Below are 18,360 nucleotides of genomic sequence, written 5' to 3'. Positions count from 1 at the left end.
ATTCAACCTTATTTTTATAAACAACTAATAAGCATTGCTTCAAGTTGATGAAGCAAACTAACAACATAACAACTTCAAGTAAATCTAAAGAAGCATTGCAGAAAGAAAGGACATAAATATACACTAAAAATGGTGCCCTTCCAACTTAGCCAAAAAAACATAAATAGATGTTTGGCGTTGACCCTACGAAACACTTGAAAATAGCTAACAACCATTCAATATCATATTTACATGTAATATACAAAAATAGAATGAACCAGACGCAGAGGACTTAGAAGATGAACAGAAAATGATGCGTTTCTACGCCCCCCATTCATCCTAAACTATGTTACAACAACAAGCTTGACCTGGGGATCTTGGAATGCTTCTCGGGTAAATATCAAAACAAAACAAAATGATACAATACTTTTACAATGGGAAAAGCAGCTGTAGTCTCTTAACCTTCATTTATCGTTTTGTCCATATGATGAATTGGAGAAACTGAATCGGGTGTGGTTGGTCAAGCATTGGATGTAGCAATTGAGGTTGTCCTTCAGGAAATGGTGGGCCAAGCATCCTCATTTTTCTCAACATCATCAAACTTATCCTCCACCAGCAGGCAGGGAGGGGTATATGCCTTCACAACCGATGACAAAATTGGAACTTCCTTAACATCATTGCAAGCCACCTCCATGGAAGTGATACGAAAAGAGGTGTAAAAGCATTTTCTACAAACATAGCCAAATGCTAGAGATACAAAGGGAAGTGGGAGGAGCAAGGGTGAGTAAATGAACTCTTGGATTAAGAAGTACCCAATCATGGTAATCTGGGAGAGGAACAAAGCTGCCAGAATCCTGGTGTGCATATGAGGCCACATAAGCCCATTTCTCTCATAAGATGGAACATACACGTTCAGTGCCTGCACACACAAAAAGAAGGTTGTCAACTTGCACAACACCTCAAAATTAGAGCATTGCAGGTGTGCTTCTCTCAATCCCTTCCTTAGCTTCTCTTCTCATCACATGTTTCGTTCATATGGATCTTGATGCATCAATTTCCATTTGTTATAAACAAGCAAGGTTTATAGAGAGAGAGTCACCTGATTTCGAAACACAAACCATCCCACAGAGAAGTACAAAATAGCAAAAGGAAGGATCATGGGAGCCATAACAAAGTAGAACAGAGCAATGGTGATGATCAACATATCATATGGAACGTGGGTAGCATAGGCAAGATTGGGAGGAGCCCAAGCCTCTTGTAGATCTGCTTCAGTCTTACAAAGATATATCCTTTTGACATGGTATATCACTAGCGGCACCAAGCGAGAAAGTTCAAGCCCTGAAGCTACAAAAAACCTGTTTAGAAGGATAATCCTCCATGAGACATTGAGACCAGAAGAATAAGACCCATTTCATCAATAGGAATCCAACAACGACTTATTTCAGAGAATAAGAACTAGAGGATAGTTTCAGGAAATTGAAACCAAGAGAATAGAAACCCAGCTTACCTGAGAGCAATAAAGTTGATGTAGAAGGTAGCATTGGGAGGAATAGAATTTCCAAGCAGCGTCACAATTGAGCTGGGTTGCTTTTCAACCTGCTTGAGGGTGTCGAACATGGTGCCACCTATTGTAACTCCTAAGAAGACGTTGAACACTATAAAGTAAAAATACATTCCAGACGAAGCTCTCACTGCATGGCTCTCTGAAGGAATCCCTTCAGCCTTGGAGAGGATCATGAGAATTGTAGGCAAGAAATATAAGAAGAGAATCAGAGCAAGCTGAGGCAAGTAAGTTTCAAGGATGCCTACAATTGCTTTTTTATCCATGATAGATTTCAGAAATGGAAAAAGCTTTTTTAGGTTATCAAGGGTTGTAAATGCAGAGATAAAGGTAATGGGAATCATGTAGAAGACAACAGTTAGAAACACAATAACTTTTACAATGATCTGTCGAATCAGCCTCTGGTAGAAGGGAATGGAAAGGTTTTTCCATACTACTTGGCGAGGCTCGAAAGCAGGCATTGCAGCCCATCTATCTGCAAGAGTGCACAACTTGTGCTACAGCTGCTGCAGCATCCCTACTGTTAAAAATTATGAAGGCTACTGCTACCTGCTTCTTTGTAAGTGTAATCCTCTGTTCCATTTCCAACTTGGGTGTTAAATCCTCAATTTTGTTATTGTAGAAATTTATAGAGTCAACCTTTTGGCTTACCAGTCCCAAAGTTCTTGTCCTGTGCAATGCCCGTATCCCCTTTGGTTTGTTCACTGTCTTAGAGTTTTCAAATACAGTTTCAGCGCGAGCTAGTTTCTTTCTGTAGCCTTCTTGTTCTGTCCACGTGTTATCAACTTGTTCAAGAAAAAAGAGTCAATTAAAACAAAATTTCATAATACCATCCATCTGAGAGTGCTTGATTGATTGAACACATAAGACTTCCATTTAAGCCACCAACAAGGCAAGGCAAGGCATTAGGGAAAAAGTTCAAATGGAAGATGGATTGGTCATGGGACATGCTTTTGAGCAACTCATCAACCCAAATTTTTGTCGCAAGGAATACAGTAGTCCTCGTCTTTGAATGGTGGTCATATCCATAGACCAAACTTGCCAGATTCATCATTGAGGATCATAATGGAATTGGGAGAAAGCGGAAACTAAACTGTAATAAAAAATGAGCCATTGAGTCTTGGCCAGGGTTTAACTAGACAACTTAAATCCATAGTTCAACAGGTTGATTTGAACTTTAATATGAATCAATAGATCCAAACCCTAGCTGAGTGAAGGAGGAGCATCAACCCTTAGGCGATCTATTTTGCCTTCACCCAAATTCTATGTATATGTGTATAAAATAGAAATTCTATGTAACTACATGTGTCCAGATTCTAGGGGAATCTGAACTGTTGAGGATGTTCTGATGAGCTCAATTCCAAGTGCCAGCATGAAATGTTGGGCGGTTTTTAAGCTGATGGACAGATGTCCCATTTGTTAGTTTTATTAAGATAATTTTATGTTTTGTAAATATCATATACCGTTAGGATAAATGGTTAGAGAGGGGTCAATAGAAGAGGAGTTATTGTATTAATGAAATTTAACTATTTTTAAAATGAGGAATTGATATTTCAATTGTCTAATTTACTCAACAGACCAATCTTACTTATTTTCTAAAGTAAATGTTATTTCCAAGTTCTCCCTTTAACACTTATATTATTACATAAATCACAAATTACATATAAATCACATCAGTCTAATATGGTCTTCATTAGCGATTACGTTCACTTTGGCATCTTGCACACAATGATCTTTTTTCATCACCAAAAGAGCTACCACTTGATCACCATTTGAAACATATGTGTCTCTCAAGTAAATGTTATTTCCAAGTTCTCCCTTCAACACTTATATTATTACATAAACCACAAATTACATATAAATCACATCAGTCTAATATGGTCTTCATCAGCGATTACGTTCACTTTGGGATCTTGCAGACAGTGCTCTTTTTTCACCACCACACGAGCTACCACTTGATCTCCATTTGAAACATATGTGTCTCTCACGATTGTTGATGAACTTTGCAGAATTGACATTTTAGGGAATAAAGATATTGAATATCTCTATGGACAAGTTTCTATCTTAGTAGTATGCACCGAAATACACACTTCCAATTATATAGGTAACATGTCTAAGTACAAAGCTTATCCAACAGTCAATTATGCAACTAACCTTTCTTCACACACACATACACACATTGATAACATCTAACTAATACTATAACTGATAGTTGTTTTAGAAAAGCATGAGAGACTCTGTATTAAATTAATCATCACTGTCACAATCTGAGAACTCCTCAAAGTTGACCTCTGGCAAATCTTCAACGTAATTTTCCATTTAAGAGATCTTTGGCACGAGTTTTACAATTGAATATTGTGTGTCCATGTTTTTGACATTCCATAGAGTTCTCGTTTTTATTGATTCTGCCCTTTGAGAATAGTGTCATCTCATCATGTGAGTTCTCGTTTTTATTGATTCCGCCCTTTGAGAATAGTGTCATCTCATCATGTGAGTTTTCCTCTGTGTTTCTTGATTTCATCATCTTCTCTTCTAGTAAAAGTGTTGCAATCATTTCATCTAATGATCGAGAGAAAAGTTGACTTAAGGTGAAAATAGCATTATCATAATTTGATGATAAGCTATTTAACAAAATAGCCTTAGTATCTTCTTCTATTTTTACCTCAATTTCCTCCATGTGCCTTATGAGTGATTTTAGATCATTTATATTTGTAGACAATGATACCCAATTATGCATTTTGAGTTTGAATAACTGCAATTTCAAAGATAATTTTGCATTCACGCCCTTTTCTCCAAATGTCTTGCTCAAGTGTTCCCATATTTGTGAAGAGGAATTTCCTAAGTCTATAAGGCGAAGTTGTGAATCTGACAAAGATAGTCCTATAATAGACTTAGCTCTCTCTTCCCTTTTCTACCATTAGCTAATTTAGTCCTTTTACTAAGCTCCATAGGTTTTTATGCATTAAATTCATTTGGACTTTTACTTTCGATGTATAAAAATTTGACCCATTGAAGACTGATTGATTTTTTCACCTTGTCCTGAGGATGAACCACATTAGTTGGTTCGAAATGTTGACGAAATACTAATGATGTGATTAATCCGAAAGACATCTATTTATACTTACTCCATTTTTTTTGTTAACTTTGGCAGAGCTGCTATCTATATTTCAAAATCAAAATTTACGTCCATCCATCATATGTCCTAGGTGGTTAACCTGCTCGCAGGAAACCAGGCAACCACCTGTCTGCATTAAATCCAACCCAAAATTTGAAAATGTTCATCTCTGTGTTTCTAACATGTCTGCTCTTTCGAGCTCTACTCATTATCCTAGCTTTTATTCTAAGGTAATACATCAGATTTTAGTTTTTTGCATCAAAAAACACTAACAGACTTGACATACTGCATCAGTCCTCATCTGAGGAGATTATCGGGGCAGGCACCTTGGCGCTTGATCCAGGGGTCTCGTTTCTCTGTTCCATTATCCATTTCATCTCCCTCAACATCTGTTCCATTCTCCCCAGGATGAGATTGTTGCGAGAGGCCTGAATCTGTACCTCTGCAATTTCCTTAAGAAGCACTGACTTCATGTTTTCCCATTCTTCCTGGTTCTGGTTCCGTAACTACTCATTCTGCTGCCTCATTTCCTCCTCTTCTTCCTCCCAGACAGCCTGATTCATTTCCATGGCTCTGGCTACCACATGCTTCATTATCTAATAATGTTGGATCGTTTTATTGAAGAGTGAGTTACGGCTGCGCGAATTACCTGGGTCCGACATCATGGCCTCCTAATCTCTCTTGGGGACCTCCTGGTTCGAGCTGATTGATCTCAGCTCTCTCTCCCAACCGTTTATTTGCTCCCGAATTTCAGGTGGGTTCCCCGCCATGTAAGCATTTATAATGTTCATCATATGCTCGGCCTCCGATTTCCTTCCTCTCCTTTTCGGATTTTTGCTGGTTCCCTCTTCCTGTTTTGGAGCCTTTTTCGCTTTCCGTGGGGCCATGTTCTTTCTTGACTGAATGTTGTGCTTTACTGAATCTTTCTTACCTAGTAAGACATGATACCATATGTCAGTAACACAGTTTAAAATTTGTGTTTTGATCCATTTACTTACCACCCTTTCCTTGCCAGAATTCTAGTTTCCCAGGGTTTGAAAATGGTGTGATGACACAGAACGCACTGAGGGCCGACCTGTAATTTGGCCCATTTCATTTCCTCCACTCGACATGGCCACGGGAATCCATCATTGCCCTTGTTGCTGGCTTTCTGAGGGTCTGTGCAGGTCATCGCTTCTCTCTGGCTATCGAAGGGGATGGCTTTCTCTCCTTTTATCCAGGGATTTCCTACTCTTTATCCTTCTGGTCTTTTCTATAGGAATGAAAGGTGCAAGGGTTCGGCTGCTTACAGGGTTATCTCGCCTTCCAGAGATTCCTCCTCCCCCCCCCCCCCCCGACAAAGAGAGCTATCCTGGGTTTGGGTTTTCCTTTCCTCAGGAGACCTTGATTCATTTTCCCTAGATGACCAACAAATCTCCTCAGAGCTAGGGCTTTCTGGATTGCTCCTCTGGTCCAGTAAGGACACTGCTTCTTAGGTCTGAGGTTTCCTACAGATAGGCTATGTCTACCTTTGGATTTCAGCCTCATGGTTTCCTCAGGAAAATAACTTAGACTCCTACTTCTAGCTACAACGTAAAAGACCGAACAGGAGAATGAATCAACATACCACCTTTCCCCGCCGTTGACGTAGCCTTTGTCTAATCGCTGCTCCTGTCTACCACCTTTCGTCATTCCCTCCTACTTCGTGCTCTACTGCATGCCAATTCCTAATGCCACCTCAAGCCCTCTTAGGTTTATTCCTATCCTTCTGTCCCTTCTGACCTCCACCTATCCTGTTTCTTTCCCGACTCTCTTTCCTGAGTCCTTTTCTCGGGATGTGCCTCGACCGTTCTGTCCGCCTTTACTCCTCATAACTCCTACGTCCTCCCAGCTACTCCTGCCGTATACTCTTTGTCCTTCTGTTTCCACTTGCCATCCCTTCTCTGACCCTTTGCCCGACTCCATCCCTGCCCTCCTCCATCTCATTCCTTGATTGCACCTCTGCTGGCTTCTCGGGATGCGTTCCATCCCTGCCCTGCTCTGTTAGCTGCCCTTTTTTCCATTTACTTTGTTCATTTCTCGCGTGTGTCCTATCAGTCGTCACCGGCTGTGTACTTTCCCCGCGTCTGCCACTTGCTGCCTTTTCCTGAACATTCCTCTTTGGATCACTATTGCCACCGTTATTGATGTCTAGGAGTTTCTGCAACTGCGCCTTCTCCTCCGGGTGAGGGAGCTCTGTTCCTCCAAGGTCCATCAACCTTCCCCTGTTTCGGCTTCCCCAGTTAGCTAGCCAGTCTGCCGGTCTGTTGCCTGTTCGCCTTACGTGTGTGGGAATAAGATAGTCTATTCTATTTATCAATTTCCCTATTTCACTGGTTAACCATGTTGTTCTCCAGCTCCTGCTAATCTTTTCCGCCAGTGTCTTGTTTTGCAGTTGTTTTACCATGTCAACGACTAGTTTCGAATCACCTTCAATTTGAAGGTTCTAGTGCTTTTCCCGAATGGCAATTTCGAGTCCTCGTTTTAGCATGTGTAACTCTGCTTCATTATTCATTGCTTCTCCACAATCCATCGCAAAAATTCTCAGAGTTTTTCCGCTGTCGTTCCTGAGTAGCCCCCCTATTCCTGCTTCTCCCGGGTTGCCTTTTGCTGCCCCGTCGAAGTTTAGCTTGACAAAGCCTTGCGGTGGATGCCTGTAAGTGCTTATCTCTTCAACCTCTCTATTTTGGTTTTTACTTTGGGTTCTGTCTATCATGCTTTGTTTTAATTGTAACCGCTGCAAAATTCTCTCCTCTATTTGGTTAATCTTCCAGTCTTCATCATTCCACCTTTCTGTTAAAATTGTTTCTCTGATATTTTGTATTGTTTGTTTCCATATTTCGGCTGGGGTTCTCTTTTCTTCTTTAAATATCACGCTGTTTCTTTCCTTCCAGATGTTCCAAAGCATGAACCCTACGGACAGCATCCACACCGGTTTAAGACCTGGTTCTGGTAAGGTTTTCTTGGCCAATTTTCCAAAGTATTTTTTATATTATGGTAGTTTCTGTGACAATTTTCAAACAGTTGTTGGTGACTACTCCACAGGTTGCTGCTGACGGTGCAACTATTTGTTAGGTGCTCCATCATCTCCTCTTGTTCGTGGCATAGCGCGCATCGTGAGGGTCCCTGCATGCCTTTTTTCCGAATTTGATCCCAGGTTAGTGCCCGTCCATGGTGTAAAATCCATAGAAAGAAGGTTACTTTAGGCCAAGTCTTGATTTTCTAGATGTTCTTCCATTTTTTTGATTTTGTTTGTCGATTATGCCCTACCTTTAAATAATGACCTTCTGCTATAGAGAACGTGCCTTTTATTCAGGTTCCCCATTGGAGGATATCTTGCCCTGTTTTTATCGCAACTTTCCTGGATGCCATTTCTTTATTGTAATCACCCCAGCTTGCTGTCTCTGGGGCTGCTACCCAGTCATCCTTTTGCTTCCAATTTCGCCAGTATTCCCCTATGCTTGGTTTCCAGAAGTTTCCAACCGATTCCCCCTCTGTTCGGGAGGTAAATTCATGGATTTCTTGGAGGGCTTCTTTATGGAGAAGTTTTTCTCGCTGTTGCCAGGATTCCTCCCAGAACTTGGCTGTGTCCCCCTCTCTTACCTCCCAAAAGCTGTAGTCTCTTATCAAATCTTTATTGTTCCTAGCCAAATTCCATATTGCTGATCCTTTTTCCTCTATTTGGCTTCTCATCCTGTCTTTTGGTTTCTCTGCTGCCTCGTATTTCTTCTCCCAAATTTTCTTCCATAGGTCCTGTCCGCCCTGTGTCCACCTCCACCACAGTTTCACGCCCATCACTTGGTTGAGTATATAAGGGTCATGCAGACCTAAGCCTCCATCTTTGATTGGTTTGCTGAGCCATTCCCAGGAGAGCAATGCCCATTTTCGTGTTTTACTTGTTCCTTGCCATAAAAATTTCTTAAACATGGCTACTAATTTTTGACAAATAGATTTAGGAACAACTTGGCTAGACATCTGGTATATTGGGATGGATTGCAATACTGCTCTTAGAAGGATTATCTGGCTAGGGGTATTCAGAGACCAGAATGTCCAATTGTCTATCTTTTTTCTTATCTTGCCTATGAGAGGTCCCCAATTCGCTACTCTGTACTGATACTCATTGAGCATTATGCCAAGATACTTTGCTGGGAAGCTTCCTACTCGGAATCCCATTGTTCTAGCCAAGAATATTTGGGATGCTACCTGAGTGTTAAAGAAGAATATTTCTGATTTCTCATTGTTAATCTCTGTCCCTGAGGCTTTCGTGAACTCTGAGAGAATTTTTAGGATCTGTTGGGCTTCCTTAAGGGTGGCTTGTCCGTAGATCATTACATCATCTACGAATTGTTGGTGTGTTATAGGAATTTCATTACCCCAAATTCGCAATCCCTTTATCTGTTCATTGGCCAGGCGCGCTTTCACCAGCCTGCCCAGACCTTCTACTGCTAGAATGAATAGAAACGGGGAGAGGGGATCTCCCTGTCTAAGCCCTCTTGTGGGGTTAAAGGCTTCCGAAGGGGTTCCATTTAGCATAACTGACATCACCGGGGTGCTTACCATTGACATTATCCATTTCACCCATCTCTCGTCAAAGCCATGAGCTTTTAGGATACCCCCAGATAATCCCAACTAAGACGATCATAAGCCTTTGCCAGATCCAGTTTTATTAGCATGCCTTTGTTTCTAGAGTTTTTTAGAGAGTGTATCACCTCTTGAGCAACTACTATACCATCCGTTATCTGTCTTCGCTTAACCAAACTAGTTTTCTCCTGAGCTATGAGGTCCGACAAGATTGGTTTAAGTATGTTTACCATTATTATAGCCTGTATTTTGTATACTACATTACATAGAGATATAGGTCTAAAGCCCTGGGGTTCTTTTGAGTTCTCTGTTTTCAGAATCATAGCAAGGAAGGTGGTGTTTAGGGCCAGATGCATGCGCTTCGTACATCTTGATTCTTCCACAAGATCCACAAGGTCCTGGCTCATGAAACTCCAGGAGGCTTGGTAAAATTCTATAGTAAATCCATTAGGCCCCGGGGCCTTGTTCTTCGCCATTTTTTTAACCACTTCCTCCACTTCTTCTTTTGTGATCACCCTGAGTAGAGCCATATTTTGATCTCTGGTCACTTTTTTAGGAATATATTGGCACACATTAGTAATTTCCTCCTCCCTTTGTATATTAGGTTTTGTTAAGATCCCTTTGAAGTGATCTACCAGTAACTTCTCCATTTCTTCTTGTTGAAGTACCCTGTTCCCTTGACTATCCTTGAGTGAAAAGATTCTATTATGCTGTCTGTGGTTCAACATTGCTTTGTGAAAGAATTTTGAATTTTTCTCCCCTTCTTTCAACCATTGGACTCGTGATTTTTGTTTCCATAGAATTTCTTCTTGCTTTCTTCTTTCCTCTATTTGGTTAATCACCCTCCCTTCCTCCTCTGCCAGCTCCTCACTTCTTCCTCCCTCTATGATTTGTTGTTGGATTCCCTCCATTCTTATCTGTAGTTTTTCTTTCTCTTTTTGAATGTTACCAAATTCCTCTCTGTTCCATTTCTTTATTTTTCCTTTTAGGTCTTTTAGTCTAATTTGGAACGTATGCATTTTGTTTCTACCTTCCATGCCAGTTTTACTCTCCTGCCACCAAGTTTTCATTTTGTCTATGAATTCTGGATCTCTTAGCCAAAAGGCCTCGAACCGGAATGGCCTTTTTTTATTCTGAGGGTTCATAGCAATCTCCAGTTTAATAGGCCAGTGGTCTGACCCTATAGATGGGAGAATGGAAGCTTCATAGAAGATGTCCTTTCCTATTAATTGTTCAGAGGCTAGAAATCTGTCTAGTCTTGACGCTATTTGTTTGTTCCCGCCTCTTCTGTTATTCCAGGTAAATTTTCCATTTATAGTTGGAATGTCCACCAACCTTAATTCCATTTGCAAATCTCAGAATCTCTCCATCTCCGGGTCTTCCCTCTGTATTCCTCCTTTCTTCTCTTCTTTGGATGTTGTCATATTGAAGTCTCCTACAATGATCCACATCTGTTCCTGATGCATATTCCCAAGCTTTTGCATATGATTGAGGAATAAGCCTCGATCTACTGGGGTGTGGGGCCCATAGACTGCTGAAACTAAAAACCATTCACTTTTCCCTATGAGTCTAAACTTTCCTGTAAGGATTCTGGGCATTCCTATCCACCAGTCTGTTATGACTTCTGCTGGATTCCAGATGACTGCTATCCCTCCCGCACTTCCTTTAGCATCTATGGTTACTTGCTCATATCTAGGTTTAATTTTATTTAAAATTTCCTCCATCTTCTGTCCTGAGATTTTAGTTTCCTGGAGCAGCATAATCTGTGGTTTGTCTTTTCTCAGCCGTTCCGCTAGATGTCTCTACTTCCCTTTACTATTCAGACCTCTTATATTCCATGATGTCATTATCATTGAGGGGTTTGATTGAGGTTTTGGAACACTGATGAAAGCATAACAACTCTCCCTGTGTTCACTAACATTTCCCCCATTAGTTGGATGGAATCTTTAATGTTTTTCTGTCCTCATTTTTTTTCCCTCCTTTTACTTGTCCTTGTTGGTCTGGTCAACTATCCTTTTGATTCTCTTGATGTTCTTCAGTCACTGTTTTGCCTTTTCCCTGTTTGGCTTGATATTGCTGGAATGTTTCTACATAGAGTCTTTTCTGATCCTCGGGGATAAATCACTCATCCAAGTTTCTCCATTCATTTAATAACTTTCTCAGGACTTCTTCTTCTATACTTAGGTATTCCCCCTTGTTTATCTCCATTTCTGTCTCCATGTTTTCTGTCTATTCTTCTTGTTCTTTACCCTTTTCTAGAATATCACTCGGTGCTTTTCTCTTAGTATGGGTCCTTTTGCTACTGGAGTTGGTGTCTTTCTCTTTGTCTTCCTAGTATTCCATGGTTTGATCCTCGTCTTCGCCTTCTTCTTGGAGGATTTCAAAGCTATTTGATTTTCCTGGGTTTGTTTGTTGTACCTTTTTTCCTTCGTTTGAGTTTTCTTTTGTTGGTATTCTTCTACTCTTCACCTCCTGGAATCCTTCCTGATCTGTTTGTTTGTTTGTTTTTTTTGTTTTTGTTTTGTTTTGTTTTTGTGTTTTTGTTGTTGTTGTTGTTGTTATTGTTGTTGTTGTTTACTTTTTCTCTCATCTTCTTCCATTGTTATGGGACACTCTTTGACCAGGTGTCCATATTCATGACATCTGCGACATCTAAAAGGTATATGTTCATAGTCCAGGGTTTGTTGCCAAACTTCTTCGTGGTACTCTAACTCCATTGTATCTAGGATCGAGTTAGCAATGTTCATGTATACACATATCCTAGCATATGAAGTATACCTTCCTTTTTTTGTAGTTTCCGCTATTTTCACAAAACTTCCTATTGTATTTCTTATCCCTTCCAAAATTTCCGGGTCCCAGAAGTCCATTGGTAAACCAAATAATCTAACCCATATCAGTGCTGCTAATTTTTTTTCCTTATCAGGGTTATAGCATTCTTCCCAATATCTCATGAATAGACCAGCATTATAATAAAAATAAGGGCCATTCTCAAATACTCTTTCTTTGTCTTGCAGGTTAGAGAAGATTACCATAAAGAAGCCTTTTGCTCCTAGCTTCAGCTCGATGTGTCCTAGGGGCTGCCATTTTTACTGAATCCATCGGGTGAGGTCTTTTTTAGACGACCAGACTCCAACGAACTTGCATATCATGGCGTGATCCTTTATTTAGCTTCTGTACCTTTCCAATTTATTTTTCTTGATTACGAACCATGGTTTCTCCTCCACACATGGTAGACATTTTCCCCTTCTGCTTGCCTGCCAGGTCGCACCTAGGACAGGGCCTGCATTCTGCTTCTCTGCTGCCGGCTGACTGTTTTGTCCTTCTCTTGCCACGGCGTCTCGGTAGGAGGGGATCTCTCCCCTCCTGACCTCTTCTGTCATGACCGTTGCTCTTGGTTTCCCCACTTGTCTTTTGTTGTTACTCTCTGGTTTCTGCACCGTTAACTATCTTGGTTTCTCCCCGCCGTTTTACCTCATGGTCGCCATTAGGTTTTAGTTACAGAGTGATTTATATTTACTCCATTTTTAAAATAAACAACTACTGTAAAATTATTATCTCATGAATTGGCTCTATGTTAATGGCTCTTATAACGGATCCTGTGCACTAGCTTCACTACTTTGGCTCTTGCCACGGATCCCAGCGATTGGTTCCTCTTCCTAATAACAATAGTATAAACAAGAAAATCAAATATGAATGAAATTACTCAAATAATAATAATAATAATAAATTAAAATATGTAGCGAGATTTCAAAAATATTCTCCCCTTCTCATTCTCACACACAAAGACGTTGCTATAATCTCTTCCTCAGTCATTTAAGCTTCCATCATAAATTCCATGAAAATGCACACTCACTTTCTCGATTTGTATCTCCACCAGGCGGCTACTGTCTGTCAAGTCAGCACCTATCAAAGACGTGGACTGTAGACTTCTTGTTGAATACTTGTTCAAACAACACCACACTGCAAAATCGATCCCGTTCAAGCTTATCACACTCCTCAACACACAATGAGAGGTTTACGCCTCCTCCACATAGGCATCACGATGAAAAAACACAGGTTTATCAATTTAGCGGCTCCACTGCTGGATTGTTGCTCTCACACAAATCATCACTCTTATATCTCTGAGTTCTACTTACTGTGTCGTCACCATCCCCGATCTTCTATAATGCAGTATATGTGTCAAAAGCCTATGCGTCCATTCAACGCACTCAGATCAACACAATGCCAGGAGTCCTCAATTCTTCACAAGCCTACTCTATTGCAGAGATTACCATGACATACGGATCAACCTCCCACTACTTGTACATTTTCCTGGGCTCCTTCGGAAGGAGTTAACCCAGAGCTACCAGCTTTGATACCAAGAAAACAGAGAGAGATGTGCACACACAAACAATTATCTTTGCTGTTCCATAGAATCATTCAATTACATATGTATTAATGTATTAATGAGATTCAACTATTTTTAAAATAAAATAAGAGATGTTTAAAAAATATCTCAATTGTCTAATTCATTCAATAAATCAATTTTATCTATTTTAGAAAGTAAGTATTATTTCCAAATAGAATGACATAGAATTGGATAATCTAATAATTGAAATCCGAAGAACTCATGTAATCGTGTTTTTTTTTGGAGTAATCTAACAGATGTCCTAGTAATCTAGGGGATGTTTAGATCAATTTTGTAATGTCCAATAATTTGCAAACCAGACATCGTATACTCAATGAGATTTGATTCACAGAGCAAAACTCACCATTAAACCACATATCATTGCATTCATCACTCTGGAAATTATTAGGAACAACATCAATCAGAAGGTTAAGATTATCTGAAATTTCAATTACCTCTGCTATGTCAGTGACAATCACGGATCCTTCATAAGTTTCCGAGTACAACCTCTTGAAAAAAGAGTCCACTTGTTCTTTGCGTACAAGAGGAATATCTCAAACGAGGACTACAAATTGTTCTGGTTCAGACACTTGTGAAGCTTGCCCCCATCCTTTAAGTCGAATAACATGCTTATAGGTTTTCCAAAGAACACAATATGTCACAAACGATACCCAGTACGTTGCAATGGCAAATGCCCATAATCGCTTGCTTCCTTTCTGCAAGACGCAAATTTTAGCTAGGCCTTAGTAATTGGATTAAAAAATTGGAAGTGAAAACAACATCAAAATGAAATGGATTGGCTAGAACCTGAATATTGCCCATGGCAAGCTTGTCAAATTCATCATAACTGGCAGCGGATTTGTTCCCTATATTCTTCGACGATAGTTTATAGTTAATATCCGTTATCTTCAGAGAACGAAGAAGAGGTAAGAAAACTCCCGCAGATAATACCATGATCATCAATGCTGTTGTGGAACAAGCCATTAATAAAAAACTAGTCCCCATAGGTCTAAACTTTGCATTAACTACTTTAACTGTTATAGTTATTGGAGTCTACTTCATCCTTAAGTTCCACTGCTTTATACCTATGTACTGTAAATCAGAGTCTAATTGCAGTTTAGATTTATTTTTAAACAAGGGATTTGAATCTGTGACTTTTTGTATAGAAAAATTATGATTATTAAGTTTTCTCTCATTTTTAAGTTCCACAGTTTCACAGCTTTATATCTATATATTACACTAAAATTAATTATAATTTTTTTAATACACATTTTGGGATAAGAACCTGTGGCTTTTGTATTGATTGTCTTAACATAACATCCATGTACTATTAATCCAAAGTAAAGTTTAGTGGTGAGATTAAAAAAAATGCAAAGAAAGCGATTCTTAGAATCTAGAAAATTCTAATTTCAAGGATGCTACTCATTTCTAATTTGATTTGTCGAAAATAAAAGTTTTCTAATCTACTGTAGCCTCCCTTTAGTAATATAAAATTAATTAAATGTTCAATAACAATGGCGAATACTGAAACATACTGTGGAATGTATTGAGCTACCCGTAGTGATGAATGTGAGATAAATAGCTGCATCCAGATCAGCCATAGAGATGATTTTATCTTCAGTAGCCTGCCAGGCTTCGACAATCCAGGCGAAAGGATTGCGAGATTCAGTGGGCTTGTCCAATCCCTTGAGAATTCTATTGGGGAAATAGATAACCCGATTCTCAAGCTTCCTGGACAGCCATGAGAACACCAAAACCAAAACCGAGCCAATGAGAAATGAAGTGATCAAAGATGTCAACAAAGCACTCAAATCCATGATGCATCCACGACCTCTCAATTTGTTTTCTTGAATGAGCTTCCTCTTCTTGAAAGAGATTGTAGTTGGTACTGATTAACTGCTATTCAATGGGTCCAACAAAGTTTTATCTCATGAATATCATTTCTAATAGTTGCCCCTATCCCCTGCCCCTGTTGTCTCACTTTTGACAAATATGTCATGTAACAAGAAAACAATTGAAGAGCTCTGTAAATCTATAAACAACGTGCAAACCTAAGTCAACTGGTTCTGGAAACAAAACTGATTATAGGAAGTTAGTCGAAAATAATTTTTGGACAAATTTATTTCAACATTGACCAGCCAAACAGGAGTTAGAATACTTTCACAGAATTCAAGAGATTGATGACGAAATTATATGTATATATATATTTTTTTTCCGAAGGTGGCAAAACCTATCAAATTCAGGTGTCAAACCAACAGTGAGGACAGCCATCTCTGGCTGCTATCCGCGAATGTCGGTTTGACTCTTATCAAGGAAAACCACGCCAACTGTAATAACCCGCTGGTGGTCCGTAAGGGAGCAGGCTTTCACTCCTGCCAGATGCCTCTGGGTCTTGGGCCGTTAACCTGTTTCCTTACGTCCGAGGAAGACGAGCTCTTAGCCAAGCAGAAGCAGTTTTACGGCATACTCCAGGCCGAAAATTATATGCATATATATATAGATTAGAAGTGCAATACTTAATAAAATATAAGAATTAAAAAAAAAAAAAACATAATAATATTAAATAAATATTTTAATCTTCAAATTGTGTTGTTATATATAATTTTTTTTATTTATATGACGTATATTTAAAATACGTAAATTTATATATTTATAAACAGTTATAATAGAAGTTTAATTTTCAATAAAATATAAAAGTTAAATTTATAAAACAAACATATATAAATTAAAAAAATATCTTAATTTTTAAATTTCATTATCATTTATTATTTTTTAATGTATGTGTGTTAATTTTTCATTTATACCATATATATTTAAATTATATAAATTTACATATTTATGAATAATTATAGTAGGAGTGTATATGTTTATTTTTTATTATTGAACTGAGACCTGTGTGATCTATATCAATTTTTATGGAGAATTTTCGGCGAAAATCACATAGAAAAACTTATGTCGACACGTTCTGAACCTTCCAGTGCAGTTCATCATCAGGACAAGTTGAATGAGTAGATCTTATTAAGCACATTAAATAGACAGCGCAGAGAATCCATGACTCAACGACTAAAAAATAACAGCTAGAAAATGATAACGGTTAGTTTGACCAAGATAAAGGGAAATTAATAATAATAATAATATTATTATTAAAAATATTTTCTTTTTAAAATTAAAATTGATAATAAGTAAGTCAAAATTAATAATTTTAAATATGTTGAAAAAATTAAAATGAACTAAATTATATAAAATGAATCACTTTTTAAAATTTTTAATAGTTAGTTATACATATCAAACCTATTATTATTATTATTAATATTAAAATTACTAATAAGAAAATCAATAAATTCAAATATGTTGAAAAAATAAAATGAATTAAATTAAAATTACTTTTTATGATTTTTTTTTTTTTTTTTTTTCATTTTTAGTTATAAACGTCAAACATGAAAAAAAATATATATATTTCAAATTAATTTAAGGAACCCTTTTAAATTATTACAAAAATACAATAAAATAAAATAAAATTGTTACAATAATAACAATTAATTTAAGGAACCAAACGTATATTAGTTTTAAATTAAAATTAGATTAATTTTAAAATTAATTTTTATAAATTAAAATAAAATTAATACGTAAAGAAAATACATAATTATAAATAAAACTAAATATATTAAGAACCATTAATAGTTTAAATAAATTAACTAATATGAAATTAATTTTAGTGAATAAATTATAATTAAATCAAAATTGAAACACAAAGTTAAATAAATAAATAAATAATAATAATAATAATAATAATAATAATAATAAAACAAATAAATTGATAGAAATTGCAAACAATAAAAACAAATACTAAGGGAGAGAAAGAAGGCAAACAATTAGGAGGAGAGGGATGGGACCCAACAACTACTAATCTTCCAGCCATCCTCTCTATTCAGATTGATCGGCCTTTTTTCAATCTCAAGGGCTTCCCTAAATTTCCGGTGATGGAATTGAGACACTCTAGCAATCACACTAACTTCCTCAATGCAGACATGATGATTGGTTTTCTCTACATGTTCTGCTAACACAGAAGATTTAGTTCTCATATGCTTTAGGTCAGCCGCGTGCTCACTAATCCTTTGATTAATGGAGCGACCAGTCTCACCAATATAGGGGGTCCCACAAGAGAAATTAATTGTTATTACTGTAACAATTTTATTTTATTTTATTGTCTTTTTGTAATAATTTAAAAGGGTTCCTTGTACTTGAAGCAACGCCGGTTTATTGGATGGCCCTGGCATGGATACCTAGGCACATTCTGGCCAAACTACAACAAATCTGCAACAGATACTTATGGGCTGGCAATCAGGATAAGAGAATATTTGCATGGATAAGCTGGGACAAAATTGCAATACCTAAGAAATGGGGAGGCTGGGGACTAAAGGAACTTCCCATTTTTGCCAAAGCACTTGCGGGTAAAATGGGCTGGGCACTTTTAACCTCTCAAAGCTTATGGACTAAAATCTCTTACTACAAATATATATGGCCGTTGAGCATCGAGGACTGGGCCAGACTACCGGCATGGAACAGAGCTGGTATCTCATCAATTTGGAAGGCCCTCCTACTCTCAATGCCGCTCATCAGAGACAACATAGCTTGGCGAATAAGAGATGGGAGTAGAGCCAGAATTGGCCTTGATCCCTGGATAGGCAGTGGAGGGAGACACATACTGCCTCGGGACCT

General features: G+C 38.1%; 1 pseudogene; it reads right to left on the bottom strand.

Moving 5' to 3' along the window:
- Positions 1 to 532: 532 nt before the first annotated feature.
- LOC149259348 (CSC1-like protein ERD4) lies at positions 533 to 15,458 on the bottom strand (annotated as a pseudogene).
- Between the last annotated feature and the right edge of the window lie 2,902 nt (positions 15,459 to 18,360).

This window comes from Pinus tabuliformis, chromosome 6, assembly GCF_031772625.1.
Source record: "Pinus tabuliformis cultivar Carrire ecotype Pingquan chromosome 6, CPIR1, whole genome shotgun sequence".
In the NCBI taxonomy this organism is placed as follows: Eukaryota; Viridiplantae; Streptophyta; class Pinopsida; order Pinales; family Pinaceae; genus Pinus; species Pinus tabuliformis.
This window is presented reverse-complemented; position numbering and strand designations above follow the sequence as displayed.